Genomic DNA, 18,000 nt, shown 5'->3' on the forward strand with positions numbered 1-18,000 from the left:
GCAACTACCCTGAGGAATGAGAGGACATATGCAGTTGTGCCACGTAGACTTGCACAGCTCCTTCTGGGGCAGGAGTCAAGGTGCTGTGCAAATTCACTGATGACTAATGCTACTAGCACAATGTACTGTAAAGATTCAGTCTTTAACAACAACAACAAAGTGTCATTTTCCAAATGGAAAGGTACATTGCTTGGAAAAAAAAAATCAGGAGGTATCATCTTTTAGCAGTGAGGCTAGACTTCCCTCTAAGGACCAAGTGAGCCCAGAAACCCCAGCACGAGATGGTGGTTTTGAAATGGAAGCATGTTTTCGCTAAGGGAAACAGACCTGCACCATCCCTCAGGAGAGGCGCTGAGCCAATACTAGGAGATGCAGGTCCAACTCCCATCTCTCTCCCTAGTTCTCTGTTTGCTAAGCAAATCACATTACCTTAGTCTCAACTTCTCCCTCTCCTCCCCCAAGAAAAATGACTCCAGAGCAGGATGAGAATTGCTTTTCCACATCCAAAAAAAGGTAAACAGTGTTTCCAATGATTTTCCCCGCCAATTTACATTATAAAAAGAAGATAATAAGACTAGTGAAAGCTTTTGCAAGAAAGAGAGCTTTTTTTGCAAGGGGGAGAGAAGTATGATTCAAGCAAAGGTTCTATTTTTACTGGATGTTTTAAGACTGTGTAATTAACCTAAAATCATTCAAACTAAGACAGCCTCTTCAGTTTCAGTTTTAGCAGCCTTCTTCCCCCTTCCCACCTCAGGTGTTTTTTTTTTCCTGCATTGTAGTGCAGGTCAGAGCTGAGGTCTCCACACAGGCTTGCACTTGGGTTTCCTCCAGCAGCCCCCCATCCCATTGCAGCATGAGGCTTTTGAACTGCTATTTTCAAAGAAAAAAAATACCAATACTTTTTTTTATATGCTAACTAGTCTCAAAGAACTTTCCAGTGACCATCCTAGGAAAGGCAGGTAAAAAATGACATCCAGTGCAGTGAGAATGTTATCATCCCCTTGCCCTGCTCCTCACTTACCTTTCTCCTTTCTTTGCCTCTCCTTCGTGTCCACGTGCAGGCTCTAACTGGCCCTCAAGCCCAGGGCTCCTCTTGCAAACGTGACCCTGCAGCACTGACTCATGACTAGCAGCTGCTCAAACCCGCTCAGGAGGATTACTCACATAATTAACAGCCCAACTACCCTGCAAGCATAACCATGCCTTTGTAGCTGGGTTTCAGTCCCCTCACCTGACCTAATTACTGCAAGACGGGAGCGCTACAAGCCCCGCACACAGACACACTAACAAACACCTTTCCCCATGCTTATCTTGGTTTTAACTTGGCTTGCACCCTTTACAGAGGGTGAAGCACAGGCGGCTTTCCACTGCGAGAGCTTGCTGTGCCAGTCAGTGAAGAAGAGAGAAGCAGGGACTATGTCCCTGGCAAAGACAATATACAGGTAGCTTGCATGGCTAGTAGCAAAGCAACAAGCATTTGTAGGGCCGGGGCCACACATCCCTTTTCTGGCTGGCAATATCTCCAAGAGCTTAAGAGCTAAAAGTCGCAAGTGAAAATGGATAGAACAGAACGGGGAAAAGAGCAAGGGTGGAGCCCCAGCAGCTTCTCCTGCTCTATCCTGGAGGCACCAAAGGCTGCCCGCGCCTTTGCAAGGAGGGCATGTGGCCGGTACTGCCAAGCACGAGTGTTCACAGGTCTGGTGGCCACAACAAAAGCAGCAGTAGTTTTGGTTTTGGTCAGCCAAAACCACAAAAAGCCAATGAGCATATTTTTGGTCATGTGTTTTTGTGTTTGTTTTGGGGTTGTTTTTAATATAAGCTGGGTTCTCTTTATTTGCCGTCCAGTTTCTGAACCTTCAGGATATGCATACTTTCCTTTCACAAGCCTTGCTCTGAAAAAAAGGGCTGGAAATGTTCTTTTTCATTTAAAAGAAAGCTGAGATTCTTTGACAACGGGATGACTCCAGCAGCTGGGCTTTTAAGGACACTAAAAATTATGAGACTCCTGATAAAATCATAGGAGTTGGCAAGGCTATATTTCCCCTGAACAATCATGATTTCTCTGCCTGTGGGAATCAGTGTGTTGAAATGTCTATGAAGTTCCTGCTCTGCCACTGAATTTACATGTATTTCTTTTCGGTTCTTTCCTTCTCCAGCCTTCTACCCCTGTCAGAGAGCAGACATTCCTGAAAATCAACTAACCACAATCCCATAGTTTACAACCTGCAGACCTTGAAGCAAATGAGCCTTGAAGAGTAATTGTAGCATTACAGGGACCAAATGATGCTGAATTATGCAGCATTTAGCAGACGCTGTTTAGTGAATTGTTTTGGGGAAAAAAGCGTTAGATAATTGAATTAAAAATATTAAAGAACAGGAAGGTGACGCCGTGTGATGGAAAGCAATGCAGAGCTGCAGAATATAGCCCTCTCTTTGCTGAGGCCCTTCTGGGAAGAGTGTGGCACTGTAACATGAGATACAGATAGTGAGTGAGGCAGTGGGTTGAGTTTCTTATAGACTTGACAGTCAATTGACTGTTGTTTATCCGCCAAACACCTTTTATCATCAGACGCTTATTACTACAGCAGAGCCTGGGGGCCATAACTGAGCCAGGCCCGCACTGCTCTAGGCACTGTGCAAACACAGAGGTTTATGCTGCTTCCCGATTAGCAGCTGAAATGTGCAAAAAAATCACTTTCCCATATGGCACAGCAATGCTAGCTAAAACTCTCACCGTTTTCACTAGCAAAAATGTCTTCTACAGCCCCCACCATACAAGCTGTGGTTAAACCTATGCTGGGAAAGGAACTCCGTCTGCAATAGGGGCTACATCTCCTCTGGGAGGAAGAAGGCGGGTGAGGGTTCAGATATACTTACAGCATCCTGTGATATAAGTAAGTCCTTTTAAATGTAGACAAATACAGTTTGGGTCCTGTCCCAGAAAGGCTGCAGACCAGAGGCAGGGCAGATGACAGGTAAGGGAAGCGAGGTGTTACTATTTTTTTATCACAGTCATAACTTAACCTAGTTCTCACACAGCGCTTTTTCTCAGGCACTGATTTGGCTGAGGCACTTATGTTAGAAATGCAGAGTTCCTTATATTTTCCTTCTAAAGCCCGTGGAGGTAGGTCCCTATAGAGAACATTTCAATCCACCAAATTACTGTACCTCTTCTGGAGTGTCTGTGTGGCTGTAAAAGGAGCTGAGAGTGACTATGTGCCTAACTCGAGTGCTTCAGGTAACTCACATTAGCCGGGATGAAACCAGGCTCCAGTGATCTGCGAAGCAGATGTGAAACAGCATTTCCTTTCTGTAGCCTCAGAAGCTGTGGGATGTGTGCACCTTAACCAAAATGTATCTTCCCAGCATGCTTAGATTAACTCCTATTGACTGTGAGAAAGATTTTTTTTGTTGTTTAAAAATAAGTAAAGGCTGCAGGCCTTGTCTCAGTGGCATTATTACTAACCCACCAAAAGGAAAGTGGCAGCAATAGAAATAATGAGGTGAACAGAATCACTGCACACAGTCATACGTGCTCAGCGATCACTAATCATCTCTGCATGCATTTACCCAGCAGCGTATTTCTGTATATTTTACAAATGTGATTCAGTATTATTATTTCTGTTCTTCAGATGTAGATGAAGCTACAGAGAAGGTAATCAAATTGCTCAAGATCACACAGGAAATCGGTGACGGAAAAAGGGATGGGAAATAGGTGTTCCCCTGACTTGCCCATTACATAGTGTTGACTTCCTGCCAACACTGTAGCATTACACAGGTCCTGGAAAACACAAGGCTGCTGTAGTGTTTGGAGGACTTGTTGCCCAAAGCTCTTGTATTTGTAGGTGGACAAGAATTCAGAGAAGGTGGAAAAGGTGGAAAGGTAACAGAGGAAAGTCTCTTCAGGACTTTGTGTGTACCGATGGTCTTCTCAGTCCCCGGTTAGCAAGGCCTGGGGATCAGCAATGAGAATGATGGATGGGGCAGTGGGACAAGAGGGAGTTTTTCGGGGTTGATGAGGAAATCGCGCTCGAGCGGCGAGTAGGTGAAGGGCCCAGCATTTCGCAGACTCCCAAGGGAGGGGCAGACAGCGTATGGCTCAGGAATGCCAGCACGAGGGGCTGTGCTGTGCCAGCACAGGGTGGGATATAGAAATACTGTTAAATGGGTTAGAGTGGGCTGGTAAGGAGAGATGGCAATTCAGCACCCACTTTCCTCATGAAAACAAGTAACTGGCATTCAACAACGGTCATTTTATACCAGCATAAAAACTCCAAGGATCCCAGAGCTTGGGAAAATCGGTATGACTCTGCATGGAGATTTCCCAGGTTTACCCGCCACGCATCCTGTGTCCAGGTGCAGCGTGGCTGCCTGCAGGAATGAGCACAAACACAGCAATCAGCAGGATGTCACTTTGCCACTGACTCACGGCCCAGGTTTGGGCAATTCACTCCATCCTCCTTCCTGAGCTTCCCACACAGTCTGACCAGCAAAGTACTGAGCACCAACGTTTCCTGCATGTGTTCAGCGAAGCAACAGTCTGAGAGAGGAAGGGGGGGGGAGGGAGAAATAGGTGACAGTCTAATTAAGGAATGTACTGTAGTGTGTTGCACGGGCAACCCCACTGCAGGCATTTCCTGACTTAGCAATGTTGCCAACTTTGCCACCTCGGAGTTTCCTTCACGTGGTTTCTAGTGTGTAATACAGATGCAGGACACGTCCATACTGGGACAGTGCTATTATGGTGCAGCCAGCAGGCCCAAGTCGGACTGACAGAGAGGTGTTTGAATCAGATCTTCCGGCTCTGGCCCCTCTTGTTTGTGTGTGCACACAGAGATCTCTTCCCAGCCACCCTGGAAACCTGTGCGCGTGGCAGCTAAGGCTTTAAGTTACCTTTTGGCTTGCCATTCATTGTTCAGTGTTTAAACACAGGTGTCTGTTGCTGTTGACACTGAGTGATAAGTGGAGACATTTTTTCCATCGGAAAGAATCTCAAGAATTTCCCCATTCTCTTTTTACTCCTTTTTCCTTCTGCCTCTTTATAGTGAGACTTTTATTGGAGGGTGTGGGGTAGCTGACACAAGGCAGAGGTGTGACAGTGCTCAAATGAGCCCTCGGACATTATTTTAAAATTAGATCCCCCTGCCTTCCCTTCTCACAAACACAGCCACTTTAGTCACAAGCTTTAAATGCCGAAGTCTTCCTCTCTTTCCACACCATCAACCATCTTCAGTGGCCAGTCTTTAATAGCTTCTACTCTATTCCCTGTCTCATAAGCCAAGCCCCACAAAAGGCAGACAGCAAACACCTCCAGACCCAGGTATTCCTCTCAAAGCAGTAGCTGTGGTGCCTTCTGCATTGCTAAGGCTGAATTTGAACCTTTGCAACCCAACTCAGATTTCACACTGCCCGCTCACCTGTCCCCCAAAAGAGAAGGGTAAAATGCTCAGAGCTTGGGATGGTAGTTGGGAGAAAAATGATCAGACTTAAGTATAAAAACAATCTTTTCTTGAAAGAAAGAGGTGCACGTTAGCTTGGTGAGGGACTTCCTTCGCTCTCCTTGCCCATCTCATGGACCTGTTGCAATAAAAGAATCCAGCAACTCAGTATCACTGACCTCAGAGTGAAATTACCAGAAAGCAGTGCAGGTGCCCTTATCAGGGACAAATCACCAAACAGTGGCCTGCACCAGGCCTGAGGTGCGTTGGCAGGGCTGCAGCGTGGGGCAAAATGTCATGGGATGCCTACAGGCATGAGTTTCTGGAGCTGTGTGACAGGGAACCATGACTAGAAGAGCACGGCCGTGGGCCGTCCAGTCTGGAATGTAAATAGAGCTAGTAGCAACAGTGCTAGCAAGTGTCCGGAAAACCTTGAGAGAGCTGCTGGGGAGCAGGAAGATTGAGGAGAGAGGAAAACATCTCTGGCTTCGTGGTGAAGCCAGCTGGTAGGGCTGCATGGAGGATGCACACTGATGTGCCTCTGTTGTGTCCTCTGCTCTTTCCCTGACTTTGCCATGAAGTCAGGTGTGGTCTTGGTAGATCACGAAACCCCCTTTTGCCTTTTATTTTTCATTTGTAAAGCAGGCAGATGTTAAGCTACTTGCCCAAGATGAGTGTCAGACAGCTGGTGGGCATACAGCGAGGTGAAGGCAGGAGCCTGTGATGGCTACTGCACACTCTCTGCAGAGCCAACCTGTATGAAATCTGTGCAGAGCTAAGCTGGCAGAAGGGCCTGATAAGTAGGCTGTCTGCAGCAGAAAGCTCTTCTGGGGAAAGGACAAAGTGGGCAAGGACACAGGTTTGGAGGAAGGATAGTGGGACCACTTCTCCCTGGGCTGGGGGATGGTCCTTTTGTGCCTTGGTTCTGTACCTCTGCGAGGGAAATCTGCTCAGGTAGGTTTCCCCAGCCTGTTCTGAAGCTTTCCAGCATCAGTTGTTTTCCACAAGCTCTTATTTTTTAAACATTAAATTGTGGCTTATGTTTAAAGGGGACATTCAAGTCATTTCTTAAATTATCCAAACTGGTTAGTTTTTTTCCCAAGAGAAAACAGGCCTCAATTACTCTTTCTTACACATCCTGGGGAGTGTCGGGAAGGCTTAGTGATCCCACATGAGCGGGCTTGCACACAGCACACTGCTGCAGAGAGGCACCGCGAGCTATGCAGGCATAACTGTGCATATGAACATCTGATCAACACGCACAGACCATCGGTCAAACATGCATGTGCAGCAAACAGACGAGCAGACACTATCAGGCACCCTCCCAGCTCCATGGACTATAGGGGAAACTATATTGCATGATGATCTGGCTGAATGGACACACATATGCATGTTCAGAGGTGTGTGCGCACACATACGAGATGCTCCTCTGTACACCAGCATGTTCCTGCATGTGTAACAGCCACTCAACGATGCTGTCTTCCACCTACCCCTTTCCCCCTGCTCTTCCAGGACTTTGTTGGAAAGCTCAAGTGCTGATGAGTCATCTTCAGCCTCCTTGTTTGCACCCATGCCTGAATGCATCTCTCCGTCTTGGGGCTACGATGACGCTTCTGCAGGACAGAAGCAGCACAAATAAGTAGGCACCAGCCCTGCCATATGATGGAAAATATGAATGTTCTAAAAAAAGCCCTGGCTCCACAGAAAGCCAGGCCTGAGGTGACTAAAGCAAACACCCTGGGACACTAACTTACCTAACGTGTTCAATGGGGTTTGGCTGCTGCACAAGTTACTAATTGCCCATCTCTTCAGATCGACTCAGTAATTAGCAGCTCCCGTCATCAGCATGCTGCGCTCTCCTAGGCGTTAGGAAGGTACTAGGCAGCTGCAGTAGGGCCAGTGCTACCCAAGGACCACTCTCTGCTAAATGAGGATCTCATCTACTCCCTGTGCCCTTCAGCTCTCCCTGCAGCCTGATTATTTCCAATTTTGCATGGTCTGGGGTTCAGGTCACAGTGTGCACAGACTAAAATCCACAACTGAGGTACACTGGTAGCCTCCTGCTCTGCAGCAATTGCTCCCTAACAATTGTTTCTTTCTCTGAAGAACAAAAGGGGAGTGAAGATCCCACATCCTCTCACTCTATTTCCCCTGCTTTCTTGGGACACACTGAGGACTGGAAACAGGGGAAGCCCATGCACCCTCCTACAAGTCAGCAGCCCAGCGCTGAGCTCATGGCTTTGCAGAGAGGCTGCTCTTCATCTCACCTCTCCTCTCCCTTCCCCTGCTCCTCGGCAAGCTGGTTCTCATGTTTGTTCACAACACTCCCACCCTCTCATCTTTCCAGGTCAGGAGCTCAGGATTTTCCTTCAGGGCAGCAGCTGAACTGGCTTGGCATGACACAAGCTTGGGCACCTGCGTTGCACATCCCTTCTTCCCTGCACCTCCCTCCGAGGTCACCTCACACCTGAGAGAGAAACGGCTCCCAATCTGGGGACAGTCATTCCCCAAGGGCAGCGGTGGCCTGGATGGTGCTGGCCAGCTCTGTCCTAGCCCTGCTTCCTGTCGTCTTGGGGAGTGCAGCCAGCTCCAGCACGCAGCCCTCCAGGCACACCGATGGTCAAGGAGGAAGGACGATCTGCAGCGCAGCAGCACGCTGTTACTATTCACCCGAGCACTCTGTGGGAGCTCATGGACATGGGCCCAGGCAGTCCCCGCTCCCTCCCGAGCCAGCCTGCCCTTACCTCCCCTGCACACACAGCACTGGTGGTGCAAGGGCTGCAGGGCCTTTTTTAGGGAATTGGCTCTGATTCCTCGCAGCAGGAGTGTGCTGCATCGGCTGGTGGCGTCAGCTCAGTCCTCTCCTTCTTCACATCTGACCCACACATGGCAGACAGATCTGTTCAGAGGCGAGACACACACAACCCCCAGGACAGATGAGATTAGTCATACGAGTTGTTCCCTCCACACTTGCTCTAAGTGTCTGTACTGTGAGTTCATCAACCCAGCATACTTGACATCTCTCCTATCAGCAGGGTCATGTTATTTTTCTCTCTAACATCAAAAGGAGATGTTCTTCACAGATCTCTTCCCTGACTCCCGGCCCACATCAAAATGGCCCTGCAGGCTGCCTGTCCCTGTCTCCTGCCTTTGACCCCAGCAGTGTATGCCAGCTTGCAGGGAAAAGTCTGGTTTTCCTTCCCATGGGAGAAATCAACCATTACACTTCTGCCCAGAGCCAGACTTGCTGCTCTTGAAGGTGTGGGGACACCATCCTTCAACCATCACGAAAGCTACCATGGTTCCTCAGAGTTTAGGCCAGAAAACCATCCATTCAATAGGCATTATTTTCCTGGGAGGTGAAATAAAATAAAGCAATAAATAGCACAAACCTTCACTGCAATGCAACTTTGTCCTCTCTTGACGTGTCTGGTGTGGCCTGGGGAAATTTTGTTTGCCTGCCCAGTGGATCTGGAGTGGTTGAAGTCATTGCTATAGACATCATTGCATGGCTGGATGTGCTTTAGAGGAGGCAACACTACACGCTGGAAACATTTTGGCCTTGGTTTTAAAGCTTATAAATTGTGCCTCCTCCTCCTCCTCCTCCCAGATGCTGATGCCCCCCCTTGGCTCCTAGCCTGCCACATAGGCTGGTCCATCCTTGTCCATGCACCTACAGCTCTTGGGGAGCCCCAGGAGCCGTTTTGCCAGGACATAGCATGGAGGTGGGTGGGATCTATTGTGAAAATGGGAAGGTAGTGGGAGGAGGTGAAGGGAAAAGGAAGGGGGCATGTTTTGAACAAAAGAATAAAGAGGTCAAACCGCAAATGAAACATAACCACTTGAGGAGTGGGGGGGAAATATATAATGACATCAGTCAGCAGTTGGTGAAGGAATTATAGCACTCGCCTGGCCTCGGCTGGTGGTGACTCTGAGGGATCTTCCACCCTCTCCTCCTCTGCTCCTCCCGCACCTGCCTGTTTGTGAAACAGCTTATGACAAAATAACTTATTAAAGGAATTAAGCAACTGAGCTCCTAACCCTTTCCATGCTGGATTTTTCCGAAGTCTCATACCTTATGCTTATCAGGTAATTGTGCTCAAGATACCAGCTATCTGCCGTAAGTCCCATTTCTTTAATGAGGCCTCAGCTCCTTAATTGCCGCATGGTTGCTGAGAAATCTCAGTCACACAGGTGCAAAGGTAATCCAGGAAAAGTAATATCAGCATGTGCCACTACTGGGGCAGTTCCTGGCTTTGGAACTGAACTTTGCTCAGCATCTCAGGAGGTTAGCTGGGGACAGGGTATCCTTGTGCTTCTCCGTACTGACTGGACCAGGTTATCTGGATGGTGGTCCATGTACCCCATGGGAAAACTGGCTCCTGCCATGCCTAGAGCTTGTGATACTGGGGGCACCTGGGAAGCCCACCCAGCATCCAAGGAAGTGTGCAGTACCCTACACATCAGTACTGAGCACCTTTCGAGATGCCTTTGGGCGCCCAAGATATCTGCCCTGGCTGGCAGATGTGACCAAGGACCTGCAGGAGCAGTAGCCTCTTGGAGCGGCAGAGGAAAAGCACCACCACAACCAAGGAGCCAGGCGTGGGGGTCTGCAAGCGCTTCGGCATGGACTTCCACCCCAACCTCTTGTGTAGCCGAATCTGCTGGCTCCTCTCTGAGAGGAAGAACTGCGCTTAAAGGTTTTCTTTCACTTCCTTTAAACTCGCTTGTTGGTTACCTTGGTATTTCAGTCCCTGCTGCGCTGAGTGACGGACACCCGCATGCAGGAGGGTAGTGGAGGGCTCACCTAGCAGACAAGGCACATGTCCATGTGCAAACACATGCAAAACCCTCCCCCTGCTCCAGCCCCTCGTCCCAAGGGTGGCTGTGGGGCTGCAGACCGAAGCTGCCCTTGGGGCTGGCCCCATGTGCCCCTTCGCGCGGGGAGACGCTGCCCCTGTGTGCCCCTGTGTGCAAATTAGGAGGCCGTGGAAACACACCTAACACTTCGGTTCAAGCTGTACCAGCGTTTGGTTCCCAGCTTCTTTCGTTCAGTGCTCCAGTTAAACTGCCAGTAAGGGGCTGCAACACACAGATAGCAAAATTAATATCTGTGTTAGAGTAACTCCTGAGGGACCAGCAGTTGTGGCAGGTTTCACGCCGAGCACCATAAAAACACAGGTTAGAAGAAACATCACATCTAGGGTTTTATTTACACACACACACACACACACACACACACACACACACAGAGAGACATATATCTTCACACATGTATATATACATGTGTGTGTGTATGTGTGCACACGTGTGCATGCACACACATGTGTAAAACAGCTGTGCTAGCCCTGTTCCATATGTCCGCTGTGCTGTGAATCAGAGTCAGAAGAAAATCATTACATACAAACCTCGCTCCAATTTCTGTGAAACAAACATACAAAATCAGCTACAAACCAGAACTGTAACTGCAGTCCACTGGGTCATCTTCAGCCTCAAATCTCCACATAAACAACATCTATAATAACAGCCACTCTGCTCCTCTCAGCATCTCTGCACAGTTATAGTATGCAATGCAGTGTATAAAATATATATCTCCGTATAATTAAGAGTGTTCTGAGTGGTGACTCAGACATTCCAGTAAGCTTTTTGCTTGTCGTTGGGGTGTGAAATGTAACTTTAGTCATTTTTTCCGATGACTTTGGACTTTAAAAACAGTAATTAGCCAAGTCAGCTTGTTATCAGCTCCTGTCAGTAACCCGTCCTCATGCCAGTCCAGCATATTGTTTTGGTCACAGACAAAACTTTGGCACTCATTTTTCAAGGTTTGCATTTGTCTGGAGGACTGAGGCAGTTGAGTAAGGAAAATAGACCCTAAACCTGCAAACGCTTTCACGCATCTTAATTTTCAGCACTTGAATAGTTTCATTGAAGTAGCTCCAGATTGGGTCTTTTTATAGCATGGTAAATAGTAGGCAAGACATGAAATAAAACTTTAGAGGCATCATTTTCTCACTTCTCTTTCTAGTTATGGTTTGCAGGCATCAACATACACAAAGTGAAAATACCATCCTTGCTAACGATGATGCTTCTTTTTTTTTTTAAGCAGTATCTTTCATCTAGTCTGCTCACAAAGTGCTTTACTACACGTACATCATCATACACCACTGAACCTGCAGCAGATGAGGAGTGAATGACAATCTGTTATTTACCACTGTTCATGGGTCCTAGGAATGTTTCAAAGCACGTTTCAAAGCCTGCGTTTAGTGAGGGAATGGAGCGAAACTGCCGTTTCCTCTAAGACACCAGTGGTAGTTTGTCTGTCTTTCTTCCTTGGTAGGATGTTTGGTAATATTGGCTGCAAGGCTCCAGCAGAAGGTGGAGTGAAAGAACAATGTCACTTTTAAATCCACGGAAAGACTCTAGTCCACCCATCCTGTGAGGGTGAAGTATCATTGATAGTATTTTGACTAAAATCTATGGTAGCAGAAAAACACTAAAGAGAGATACTTAAGCCTGCAACATTTAAATATGAAAAATTAGAGTGGGAAGAATAACTCCTCCTGAATAATTCAGTCTATGAATTTCTGGTAAGTAGATTGTACTTGTCTGCCATTTGTTATGGTGAAGCTCAAATGTATGCAGAAAGATAACTGTACGGTCCAAAACCCATCTACAGCCAGAGGTTTGCATGGGAGTGAAGCCATGTGGGTGTTGGAGAGGGAACAAATGGGATCAGGTCCTCCAGCTGTGCTGAAGCTGAGAAACAGGGAGTATATCTAATTTTCTAAGGTCTAACTGCTCTTCTCAGTTCAGGCAGGAAGAGCCTCAATGATCAACGGTTTGCAAACCTCTCTAGCTAATTTTGGGTTCAGACAGTTCAGAAAATGAATCTGAGTTCATGAACCCTTTCTTTCTTGTACTTTAAACTAATTTCTCCCCAGGGGAGATTATATTTAAAACACATGTTCTCCAAGCTAAAGGGAGGTCTATGCTATGCGGCTACATTTTTCAGAAAGTTTGCCTACTTAGGGTAGCATTTTAAGCACATGCCTGCCTTTCAGCATACGGTTAAATCTCATTGAAGTCAATGGGATCTACCTAGGCACCTGCAGTTATGACTACGTGTGCCTGAACCAGACCTGCCATAGAGCCAGAAGGGCCCATTCGGTGTCTTTCTCCTCCCTCCCCCGAAAGTTAAGCTAGCATAAGGAGTATGCAGATGGTACAAAACATATGTATTTTGACACCAGAATTTCTCCTTCCACCTCTACGGTCCTCATTCCACATTCTTGCCATACTTTTCTCATTCTTCCCAGTTCCAGTTCCTTTTTTTTTCTACCATGTTAATTCATTTTATTTCATAAATGGCCTGATAGTTTGGGGGGGGAGGATTTATTTTCCTCAAGGGATGTAAATTTTACAGGGCTTGGCCTGACTCCATCCACTGTGCTCAGGCAGAATGGCTGACAATAAATATGAAAATATTTTATGCTATAGAAACTGAGACTTTGACACATGAAAGCACAAATCGAGCAAAGCAACAAGTACAAAAGAAACTGAGAGTGAGGTTTAACACGTTTAGCTTCAGTTACCTAAGAGCAGGCATGCAAACTAAACGGGTTATCTAAATCTTCTCTTTTGCTAGAGCCAGAGGACCTCCAAGAAGTCATTCTTTCCAGATAGGCAGTTAAAATGAATCATCTCTGGAGGTGTTTATCTCCTTCTAGGGAGTACAGGAGGAGACTAAACAATGATCTTGGGCTAGACACCCAAGTTTTAATGAAGAGGGATGCTGGTCTGCACAACTAGCCCAGTGCCAAGATGGGAAGTGGTATCGCAGCGATTGCAATTTGGAACGGTTTGCTGGTTTCCTGTATGACACTCGGTCGGATAAATCATCTCCCTTTCTGATAGCTATGGCTCTGGACATTTCTTTTGATCCAGTTTCTTCAAAACTGGCTGCTATTTCACCACACCAGGACCTTCCCCTGAAGACAAATGCCTAAGAAGGCAAAGGTACTGAAAGTCACTAATAGGAAGTTTCTGTAAAGCACTGAATACTCATTAAAGTTAAATATTACACTTTGTGTGGGCTATAGCCAAAAATGTTTCATGGAGGTCAGTAACAGTTACGGAGACTTAAACTCTCCAATTAAGCAAGGCAGAGATGTCAGGAGGTCCTCAAGAAGTCTCTTGCACCGGTAGCAGCATGCTACTGGGAAAAACTGGAAGAGGTGCTGCTGGTAGAGCATAGAAGAATGTGCTCTGTAAAACCCACCAGAGCAAGCACCTTCTGGGCCCCTCAGATAGGCGCTGGGAAGAGCCAGGAAAGCAGCAGCAGCCCAGGACGCCGGGGAGGGTTTTTGCCTTCAGGGGCCTCTTGCGAGGACGTTAGGGGTATGGCAAACAACGCCACCGCCGCCAGCCCGCGCGCAGCCCCCCCGCCGAACGCAGGGACATCACCATCCGAGTTCCCAAACAGTGTTTTAAATGGGGTGGTGGGGAGGGAAATCCCGCTGCAGATCCTGCCAACACCGGGGCTGTTCCTCGCCCCCGCCGGCAGCCTCCGAAGCAGCGCTGGCGACAACCACAGCGGAAAAGAGCTGTCAAACGCCGCTCAGGAAGGCTCGCACTCGGCAAATGTTTGTAGAGCCGATTGCAGCCTGCTGGGCTCCGGCTTCTGAATGCAGAGAACCGGTGGAGAACTCTTAAAATGTCTGCGGTTCGACCACCCTTCACCCTTCTGCTCCCGCTCCGCGCAGCTGGAGGAGGCGGCAACGCTGCGGCAGCGCCCGCTCCGCTCGCGGCCGCGCGAGCCCCCGTGGGAGCCGGGCTGGCCTGAGCGCGGCGGGCGCAGCAGCTGCTTCGGGGGGGTTGCCCAGGTGCTCTCCACGCACCCCACCGCCGCGGGCCAGCGCCACACCGGCGCTTCTCCTTCGGGCGCGCGGCCCAGTGCCGCTTGCTCGAGGGCTGCAGGCTCCGCGCGGGTCGCTCCCGGCGGGCACGGCACGGGATTTTGCACACGAGCGTACGGCCAGGAAAGCACCTGGGTGGGGAGATGCCTGGGAGCGAGGTGAGTAACAGCAGGACACAGACACGGGGACTGCTGGAGCAGGAAATGCCAGCGCTCCCGAGCCTGCCGAGTGCAGAATGAAGAAGGAAGTATTGAAAATAAAAGCAAGGCTGCTGTGACATTTTCATGCTTGGCTTATGACATCCTCTCCCTCTTCTACACTTGACTTCTTTGCTTATTTTTATCAGATGAAGCTGATGGTCGCTGCTACGGTAACACTGTGTGGTTACAACTCTGGTAGTGAGCAAGCGCTCAGCGCGTGCTTCCGTTGCGGCTTCCCTCCCCGTGCCGTGTTCCCACCCCTCAAGTCTCTCAAAACAGCGTGTTTACCTTCGTTACGCCTGATTCGCGAGGCAGATGCCTGTTGTGACGGCCGGGGGCTTGCTCCTCCAGGTTCTGCTCACTTGGCCCACCCGCTGCTGCCTTCCCCCCCTCTCCTTGTGCTACTTGGCTGTCTCCTATGGGTGACACACAGGTCTGCCTGACCTCGAGTATGCGGCTGCTGAATATTTTTTGTGTGTGGAAAAAGCACAATGCAGCTCTTGAGGGCCTGCTTACTTGGGTTGGTGGAGAAAGGTCTTCACTGACAGGATAAAGCCTGATTCGAAATGACGACACAACTACTCTTTTCTTCAGCTCTTCTCCCCCCTGCAGCTTCCCCGTAACTCCTTGTTTTCATATCCACAGGGCAGCTAGCATAGAAAAACTGCTTATCCTAAGAAAGGCAATATTCACACCATTTTTGCCACGATCACCTTTCTTTCAGACTCAGGCTCCTTCTGAACAAACACCAGGGATAAATATTGCCAGCTTCATTTTCAAAATGGAGAAACATCTAGGGGTACATCCAGGCTGTACTTCCAACCCTTCGGATAGGCACAGGAACAAAAAAAAACAAAGGACCAAAAGGATCTTTTTTGTTCCCAAGTGCAGCCCCTGCTGCCACACGCAATCGCTCCCATGACCTAGTCCCCATCCCCTTCCTAGTACTATCTCACAACTGGCCACGACACCCTCTTCAGCACGTTTCTTCTTCTCGCTAACTCTGCTCACAACCTTGTTGATAAACTGCACTACCACCAATCCTAGATATTTCCCAAGTGAAGCTAGCACCCTTTACAGGTTTTCTGCATGCAGGTCACCCCTAGGTGCTGTGCCTTAAATCTCTGCCCTCCTGCTAAAAACAACACTCCCAAGCTTGAGTTTTTGTCATGACCAATTTACACTTACTTCAACAGGTCTGCTCTTCAGACAGAGACATGTACCCCTTTCTGAAGGTAAAGGCTACTCCTAGCTATAGGAAAGACATTTTTCATCAGAATAGATGAAAAGCCAGGAGTGCTTGTTTAAGCAGAAAGAACAAGCACAGAGCACCCCACTGGTGAGACCTCCTCATTCCAGCATGCTCAGCCTTTCCTACACTATGCCCAGATTGGCTGAGGAGAGCAGAGCAATGCCTGCTCTGCCCACGCACTTCGTTGGCCAGATCCAGGCCATCTGCAGTTACACAGGCATGCTAACCTGATGCTCAGCCTTGACCTCATACACCCTGCTTGGAAGATGTATTAGCTCAGACATGCCTGGTCACTCAGCAGGGCCTGTTGGCCTGGGCACGGTGCCACGCTCCGCTTCCAGATGAGAGCTAGCTCGTGTCTGGATGAGGGGAAGAGCAAGTGCAGGTCTGCCTGCCAATGCTGCTGTGCGTGGTGGGCTATCGATGCCGCAAACCTCTGGGGAGAGCTGCAGCGCGGGAGACATCACGCACGTTAGCACAGGGCACAGCTGGGGATCTCTGCAAGCTTCACCATTGCTTGCAAATGCATACTGGACATACCCGGACAAAGAAATCCTAAATCATTCACTGGACATGACAGCAGTCCCAATCTTTACTCTCAGCTTTTCACAAAGAAGCCCTGAAACATGGCAGTGATGAACTTGCAGAAAGACTCGTAGACACGTCTCAGAGGTGAGGGGAGCACCCACTTCATAACATACTTGGAAGAGCAGATGCTTTTACATACAAATGCCTGTAAGCTGCTGAGGAAACCAGGGGAGCAGCAAATGCTACTCCAAGTCAAGCAGCAGCTTGTCCTTGACAAGCAAAGCTCCTTCAGAGGAGGAGCAGAGCACCCTGCAGAGCAGAGGGGCTGCAGTTTGGATCAGATTTGTGCATAACTGAATTTTACAATGCTTCAGTTAGGGAATCCCAGCTCTTTACCTTCTTAAAACATCTCTCATTTTCTATCCAGTCGAACATAAGCAGAAAGCCATCACTCATTCAAAACATGAAACAGTTCAGTTTTTCTTTTCTCCTCTAGCAAGGATTTAGATATTAGGCAGTTGCTCTAATTTATATAGCAATCTTTGGTTTCCAAGATTGCTTTTGGAGAGCTCAGAGCACGGGAATTAGAGGCCATTGCTCCTAACACTCACATTTTGCTCTGACTAGACTGGCATTTGAGGGGATTTGGTTTTGTTTGTAATTGTACTCAAAGGCTTCTCAGAGCAGAGCAAGTGGCCGAAACCAACACACAGGGACGGACTCCTTGTCCTCAGCTGGGGGCTCTCTGTGGAGACTAAAACAGGAAGCAAGCAGCCTGGGTTTCCTCACCACGCAGCCAAAAAAGACACCTGTACCTCTGCAAGTGGCAGGGTGGCTGAGCATGGTTACAACAGAGCAGGACTCATACCTGCACTAGGAAACCCAGTCTAGGAGATAGCTGATCCCTATGTGCAGCAGTAATGGTGAATTATCTTTGCACTCCTGCATAACAATTTTTGCCTAACTGCACCCTAATATAGGCAAAGCCCAATGAAAAAAGTTCATCTGCTCATTGTGTTTCAAGTGACTCTGTGCTTTGCCCCGGTTAGAAGTGGATACACATAGAAAACATCAGACCAGATACATGGGAGAGGGTAGGGACTGAGAGGGTGGCAGTGCATAGCTTGCTGAATCACCAGTCACCATTATGCAGCAGAGTATGGAGAAGGACAAATGCCTCAAATGTAAGTGAGAGGCAGGGGTACTTCTTTCAAGAGGGGGAAAATGAAAAAGAAGAAACATTACTCTCTTTGCAAAGAACAGTCCTTATGCCACCCAAGATTAAGTTCTCAGGGTGACTCAGAGCCACCCATTGAGCAACAAATTCATTTTCAGTTGGTGATGCAAGTTTCAGTTTGACCATAACAGCTGGAGCTAAGGACCAGGGAAAAGCTTCCTTCCTGCCAGCACTGCTTCAGTCCTTATGTAAGGCAGACCATCAGGCCAGCAGCCTCTTTCCAGTTCAAACCTAGCATGAAGCTTCATGAAATAGTAGCTTCATTCTAACATGAGCCAGAAGAAACACATGAATACGAGGCACATGAAAGCAGTGTATAAGTTCAATTCATTTGCTGTTTCCCTAATCCTGAACAGGCCTGTAATTTAATCAAAAACATTCTGGGACAGGACTACACCACCTCTTCAAGTATTTCATCTCAAGAGTGCTG

The sequence above is a fragment of the Rhea pennata genome, chromosome 3 (assembly GCF_028389875.1).
Source record: "Rhea pennata isolate bPtePen1 chromosome 3, bPtePen1.pri, whole genome shotgun sequence".
Lineage (NCBI taxonomy): Eukaryota > Metazoa > Chordata > Aves > Rheiformes > Rheidae > Rhea > Rhea pennata.